The following is a 7,739-nucleotide window of genomic DNA, read 5'->3' on the forward strand; positions in this document are numbered from 1 at the left end:
CATTAGTTCGTACTTCCATTGTCTAGTATAATATAAATCAATTTGAAATCCCTCAAAGAATAAGTTAGATGTTTTCAAACCAAGTTAATTCTCGACGTTTCGATTTTTAGTATCCACAATCGTCTTCGGGTGATAACTGGACTTATTCCTCGGAGATCTGACTATTAATAGGCCATTCGAGGAACTAGGCATCATCAAAAATTACCTTCAATGGAATAGTTACTCCAAAGCGATGGTGGATCAGAATTTGGCTAGAAGTAAGCAAAACTCCAGAGAAGCCGCCACAACCAGTACTTGTACTTCCCTACATCAGAGGATTATCGGAAATGATAAGGATTGGGTCCAAGTATAACATCAGAACCTGTTTCAGATCTGGGAACACTATCCGTAGCAGCTTCACGAAAACTAGGCCACCAAACGCAGACTGCGGTTCCAAGAATTGCATATACCGGATACCCTGCGAGTGCGGAGAATCATACATCGGTGAAACTGAGACGCCATTGAAAGTTCGCATTGCCAAGCACAGCAAGAAAAAACCAGCAAATCAGGAATAGCAGAACATGTTTGGACTCATCAGCATAATATCAAAGGAGCTCAAGCTGAAATCATCCACAAGGAGGAACACTGGTTCAAGAGAAAATTCAAAGAAGCCGCATATATCTTCTCAAACAACGCATTTAGCCAAGTTAACGTAGAGATACGCAACATATAGAAACCTCTAATCAAGCGGAAGACGACCAACTCCCGCCAAACGATCAGCTCCCGCTAAAACTGATGAAGCGGAGAGAGGGAAGGGGGGATAGGTGAAAGCACTCCAATGACCTATACATATTCAGATCTCTGAGGAATGAGTCCAGTTATCACCCGAAGATGATTATGGATACTAACAATCGAAATGTCGTGAAATAACTTGGTTTGGAATCATTCAACTTATTTTTTCAGGTATTTCAAATCAATCCATATCATACTAGACAGTGGAAATCTGAACTAATGAAATGCAGTTTTTCGTTACATTTTCGACAAATTCAAACTTTGAGTGGCTCATGGAGAATGAAATGAATACTTTGAGAGAAATTTTGTCTTCAAACTCAAACTAGAAATGATTTTTGATGAATCTGATGATCATTGTGGAATTGTCTAAACAACGGTTGAATTAAATATAGTAAACGATACTCTGGTTGAATTTGCAATCTTCTTTTCAGAACTGCAGATACTGAAAATTGGAATGACATGAGTCTTCATATAATATACAAAAAAAAAGATATGCAAACCATGGAGGTGTCAAGTAGTAATTAGGATACTGCAAAACACTCATAACCATGTAAACATAACAAAATAGTCAGTTTTACATGAGAAACATATGTCACTGTTCAACAAAAGAGACCATTTTTTCCATTACAGTAATAGTTATTATCATAAGTAATTATCACCAATCAATTTTCATTTATATTTCAAATCAATAAATCAATTTGAAAAATTAAAAAATATGGCATTGAAGATAAAGTACTTGATTGGATCAGTGATTACCTTACAGAAAGTAAGCAGGTAACCAAAATTATTGAGTTAGTCTCAACAGCAATAAGCGTAAACCACGGGGTTCCGCAGGGAAGTATTTCAGGGCCATTGCTATTCCTAATGTACATTGATGATATCAGTGAATGTAATGTGATTATGAACATTATTTTGCTGATGATGCCCTAGTGTCGGTTAGTGATAAAGATATAGATAAAGCTATTCATAAAATGAATGAAGCATCGAATAATATTGATACATATTCAAAAAGTAATAAATTGAAGCTGAATGTCAACAAAACAAAGGCTATGATATTTACTACACCGTTTAAGTACAGATAATTAGATTTAAATCAAATTGAAATGAATGACAGAATTGAGCTCATCACTGAATTCAAATATCTAGGATTCATGAAGGACAAGCATTCATAAATGAATATCCATTTCACTTACATACGGAAAAAATTTTCGATTAAATTATATTTTTTCACAAGAGTGTCCCAACACTTAACTATGCAATCACACAAACACTACAAAAACTACAGAATCGCGCAATGACGATTATTTTAAGATGTGACAGGAGTACCCATATATCTTTAATGTTGAATTCTCTAGAATGGTTATCTATAAAAAGTAGGTTTACATATATAACGATTTTTTCCCATTATTTCAGCGGGTTTTTCAGTCCTTGAAACAGTTCTGTTATGCGTTTTTTTTGTATTTCCATGAGTTCTCTGAGCGATTCGTTTTTCACTCCTCAATCGTCGCAAAATGCCGTCCTTCCATGGTTTCCAATCTTAAGAACGACAACTCACAAAATTCGAAACTTGTATGAGCTGAGAACTAACGGGGTCTTACTCTTCAACGTGTGATTCCTAGCACGGAAGTTGACGAAAAATTCTTCTGCCCAAGTCAAGCAAACTTACCCTTGTTTAACTTATAAAATCATCAGTGAATAGCAAGGCAGCCCAAACTACTCCACGCCGCTCTCAATGAATCATCTGGTAATCTTGTTGACTCTTGAAACCCAATGACTTTAGTTCTCATGGGAACTTTGTCATTCAAAGTCAACTCTCGTTACAAACGAGTGCATATCCATGGCAAGAAATTTGTACCATAATACCATATTCAAAAATTCAATATCTCCACTGTGCGTATAGCTATATCATTTCACCAACGCAAAAACGGAAAATCTGCATATCAAATCAACCCTATTTCCACAACCATACAAAGAATTGGAAGCAATAACGATTCTCCTGAATTATGCACTGAGTAAAGAGTTCTAAAATGTAATTTGATGGTACGATAATAAGTTTCATTCCGACTTAAATATAGAAGGCAACTACATGCTAGGAATAACGATTTTCACAGTTTCTATCAATCACTGATGTTCATGAATATATACATTCTAACATTATATATTCTTCAATTGAATCAGATATGTTTCTGAAGGAAGGATTATTGAAATGTAAAGAGTTGCTGAAGACACTTACTGGTTGTTTCACTTCTGTTTTTGTTTGCCTTGAATGTGTAATACAGATTTCTGCAAAAAAAAAAGAAAAATCAAAGGGAATGATAATTCTTTTCATTTTTCAATAAACAGGTTGTATATTTTTGATTATTTATATCTATTCATCAAAAACTAGTCGAAGTAACTATTGAAGATACTATCAAATATGAAAAGTCGTCATAAAATAATCCAAATCCATCCTAGCAAAAATATGGATTGAAAGACGTTTCAAACTCAACTTCAATATTCTAAAACGAAACAATCAGTATTCACAATTCCATCTTTTTATATTTCAAGTTCTTAGATATCAAAATTGATACGATTACCTACATGATATAGAGGTAATAAAGAATCTCCAATACGCAAACTTGCAGGGATGCGCATGTCACCCATACTTGGACTAACGCAATCGAGAAACATGGAAAGTCAAGAGCTGTTGAGCTTGATGTTTCTAAGGCCTTTGATCGTTTTCTGGCTAAATTCCGATGCTATGGCTTGTTGGATCATTTTTGTGTATGGCTCTTCAGCTTCCTGAAAGAACGGTCCCTGCAAGTGACCGTCGATGGATATCTCTCGAATACTTTCACCATCAACGCTGGTATTCCTCAGGGATCCATATTGCCTCCAACCTTTTTTTTATTGCATATCAACGACTGATTGTAAAAAATCAAGAATCCGATATATTGCTTTGCTATCGACAGCACATTTGTCCCGTCGTTACATTTGAATACATTGAATATCAGCATACAGTTGGATATCTCAACGAGGATCTAGAAGTGATTGGGAATCGGAGGAATCGGAGGAAACAATGATAAACATTCTCGAAATAGGCAAAGCGAGTACTGAGTTGTGACAATACGGGCTGGATAAAGTTGATTACAATTGTCCAAGTATCACCACTTTAGACTTGAGTGTGTCGATTTTCAATTTATGCGCATGAGATACCTATTCTACTCGATTTATATCGTTGGATGTAACTTTTTAAGCATCTAACCCATCGTCTGCAGCAAATCAGTGATACAGCTGTATTTCATCATCATGAAAGTGGACGTTTCAAGTTTCAATGCTCGGAATGAAGTTACTTGTGTATACAGTGTGTAACTGAATGAGTGTAAAACATTTAAGGGGGTGATTCCTCATCGAAAAAAAGATAGGATCTTTCATACAAAGAAACTTCATTGGAGCATCCCTTGTTAAGATACAGCCCCTTGAAAAGGGTACATAAAATTTGTATAACAGTTTTTTTCACAAGCACTGAAAAAGTTACAATATTGAAATTAACCTGACGTTTTGTACTACCAAAAAGACACTTAGCCAGTAATTTATTTGGTTTAACACGTGGTTGTAAGGGGAGGAAAACGCAACCCCTAAAATTCATTTCCAATGTAACTTTTTGTCTTATTACGATTGAAGGGTAATAAACAAAACTAATTTATTAATAACAAAACACACAACATGTAGAAATCATAGTAAATGTTCATACCTTTAGACATCACGCATGCGTCTAGACGTCGGCGCTTTGAGCCACGTATTCGCACAAATATTCCTGGAGTCTCTCTGATTACCCTGCGATGATGCGGTTTCTTAAGTCCTCTACATCGCGAACAGGAGTACGATAGACCAAATTCTGTAAATGGCCCCAAATAGAGAAATCGAGAGGATTGATAACCGGGGATCGAGCGGGCCAGTTCTGTGGTCCTCCTCGACCTATCCGCTGATTTGCATATGTTTCAGTTAAATGCTGACGTGCTACTTGACTAAAATGGGCGGGAGCCCCATCATGCATAAAAAACATATCCCTTCTGAGGAGGTAGCAAATGAGGCCCAATTGAATCATCCCCAATAACTCCGAACCACACGTTAAGAGAAACCTGTTCTTGATGGTTAGTTTCGACAATAGCGTGAGGGTTTTCATCAGCCCATATGTGGTAATTATGAAAATTAATAATCTTGTCCCGAGAAAAACTACATTCGTCTGTGAATTCTATCGTCTTCAGAAAGTCACAATTTCTTGTAATCATTTCCAGCATCCAATCGCGGTAACAGTGCCAGTACTCTAGTACTGGTAATAGGGTGTTCTTCATTCAAATTAAATACTGCTTCCTCAAGCTGTGGTGTTCGTCCTTCTCGATGGCGACCACAATCCTGCGTTCTTTTGTCGAATGAACCATATTCACGTAATCGTTGATGAAGTCGAGCAAATATTCTATGTGAAGGATGCTACCGTTGGGGATACATTTCAGCATATATCTTCTAGAAGCTTCTAACCCATTCCCCTGCGACAGATCGTAAACGTAATGCCATTTCCTCATTTGTGTATGCCATTTTAATAACAAGTGAATTATTAAAGTAACAAATTGAGAACAGAACAACAACACACATTTAGTATTAATTCATTTTCTAAGATTCACAAACTGACAGCGTCATATCAACTTGATTGTCACTATCGCTAATAGCGACCTACAAGATAGATTAGTTTCGTATTTTCGTATTTATGACGATGTATCTCTGTAGTTTTTCCTAAAATAATTTTTTGCTGCGAACTGGTTTATTTTGGGCAAAAAACCCAAGAGACATTTTTTGTTAAGAATGAAACAGGCTATCGAAAATAAATTTTTATATAGCAAACAAATAATAATACAAAAAGTTACATTGGAAATGAATTTTAGGAGTTGCGTTTTCCACCCCGTACAACCATGGGGTAAACCAAATAAATTTCTGGCTAAGTGTCTTTTTGGTAGTACAAAACGGCAGATTAATTTCAATATTGTAACTTTTTTAGTGCTTGTGAAAAAAAATTTTATACAAATTTTATGTACCCCCTTTACGGGTCTGTATCTTGACAAGGGATGCTCCAATGAAATTCCTTTATATGAATGATCTTATCTTTTTTTCGATGAGAAATCACCTCCTTGAATGTTTTACACTCATTTAGTTACACCCTGTATACTAAATAAGACGAGGCCAAGTAAAGACCTTTGTGAAACCCCACAAGTGACGTTTTCTCTCGCTGACTGACCCACAGCTGTCTATACATATTGGCTCATTTCCAATAAATGATCAAACATAAGACCAATAGCAGTGTTCGGAAAACCATAAAAATGTGAAATGGAGAGTAATATTTCGTGGTTTATCGTATCATCAATATTGTTGAGTAAGGCTGTAGCATAACTGTGTCCCTGGCACTAATTCCTAGGGGTACGTTTTAAAAGGCTCACCCTGAAAAAAGATCCTTTTTCTATTCTCTCTATACTCTTCCAAAATATACTGCACATTATAAATCTCACCGCATTCCTATTCAGGAAAACACACGTGCCACACATCCATAGGTGAAACACGTATCCCACGTAAAGCCGTACTCGAGATTTCTGTGTACTTTACCCCCTTCCCTCCATTCGGGTCGGTCTAGCCCTTGAAGTTAATATATTTGGGTTGGTAGCTCGTAAATAAACGTGACCGGTCTCGTAGCACACTTTATTGAACCAACATGGGATTATGTCCGCCAATAGAGTCTTTACCCGGCGAATTTTCCCATAAAGCACCACTATGAAGCTTTGTGCGCTTCATAAGAATCAGTAATTCCGAAATATTGCGCTTGAAACATGTCTTTTCAAAGAGTTTGGGCCCGATGGGATCTACGAAGAGATAAGAGGAAATTATATTGGGGTTTTTGAGGTATTGTCAATGGACTGCGCAGTATTCATTCATTACATAGGATAGATGATACAATATTGTCGGGAAAAATGAGTATCGACTTGGTTGTACATTCTTGATGGAAAGCATTTGTTCCGTGATGAAATGAGCCACAACTTGATGGACATCCAGAACGTATTTGAGAAGCACTTCATTGTGGGATTTTTCACTGAACATTTCACAAAACCGAAACATGTGTTTCTGTATATAGGGTCTTTCATTGGGCACTTCCTATTTTTGAATTCAAATAAAAGAAAGTTTTCCTTCATTCAATTGAAATGTGTGCTTGTTCTCATTGAACTGAGGCCAAACGGCAACTTGCACTAATTAGAAGAATGACGCCGAACTTGCTTGTATCTACTCAGCCCTAATTCTGGTTGAGTATGATATTGCCGTAACTGGTGAGAAAATCCAGACCATCCTCAAAGCAGCCAACGTTGACGTAGAACCAATACTGGCCTGGTCTTTTTGAGAAAGAGCTAGAAGGAATCAACGTCAGGGAACTGATCACCAACATTAGAGTAGGAAGTGCACCTTCGACAGGAGGTGCTGCAGCTCCAGCTGCGGCAGCAACTGCTGCTGAGCCTGCCAAGGAGAAAAAGAAGAAGGAAGAAGAACCTGAAGAGTCTGATGATGATATGGGTTTTGGACTCTTCGATTAGCGAACAAATTATTCAACTATGTGACATAGGATCAAACTTTTCTGAGTTAAAAAGTGTGTGTGAGATATCATCAAATTTTTTTAACCGTTTGGAAGATCTATTGATACTATTATGTCTGAAATATAACAACGAATATAAATCAGGAGATTTGACCGATGGCATGGCGGTTATCAATTGTGAAAGTCCTGAAATCCTTTTTTGGAAGACAAGAGCTACCTCGGCCGTATGTATACTAACTTCCACCGAGCAAGAGTTTCATATGAATTACCATTCTCACTCATATGACCATCTACCTACTTGATGACTGAAAATTCCAACCAGAGGTTAGATATAAACTGATTCAAAACTGTCGAATATTAGGAA

The 7,739-nt window shown here is 36.8% G+C and overlaps 1 pseudogene; it reads left to right on the forward strand.

Moving 5' to 3' along the window:
• Positions 1-1,486: 1,486 nt before the first annotated feature.
• LOC111503167 (large ribosomal subunit protein P1-like) lies at positions 1,487-7,399 on the forward strand (annotated as a pseudogene).
• The last annotated feature ends 340 nt before the right edge of the window (positions 7,400-7,739 follow it).

The sequence above is a fragment of the Leptinotarsa decemlineata genome, unplaced genomic scaffold, assembly GCF_025532065.1.
Source record: "Leptinotarsa decemlineata unplaced genomic scaffold, Ldec_3_MD MMD2_tig00002082_RagTag_RagTag, whole genome shotgun sequence".
Lineage (NCBI taxonomy): Eukaryota > Metazoa > Arthropoda > Insecta > Coleoptera > Chrysomelidae > Leptinotarsa > Leptinotarsa decemlineata.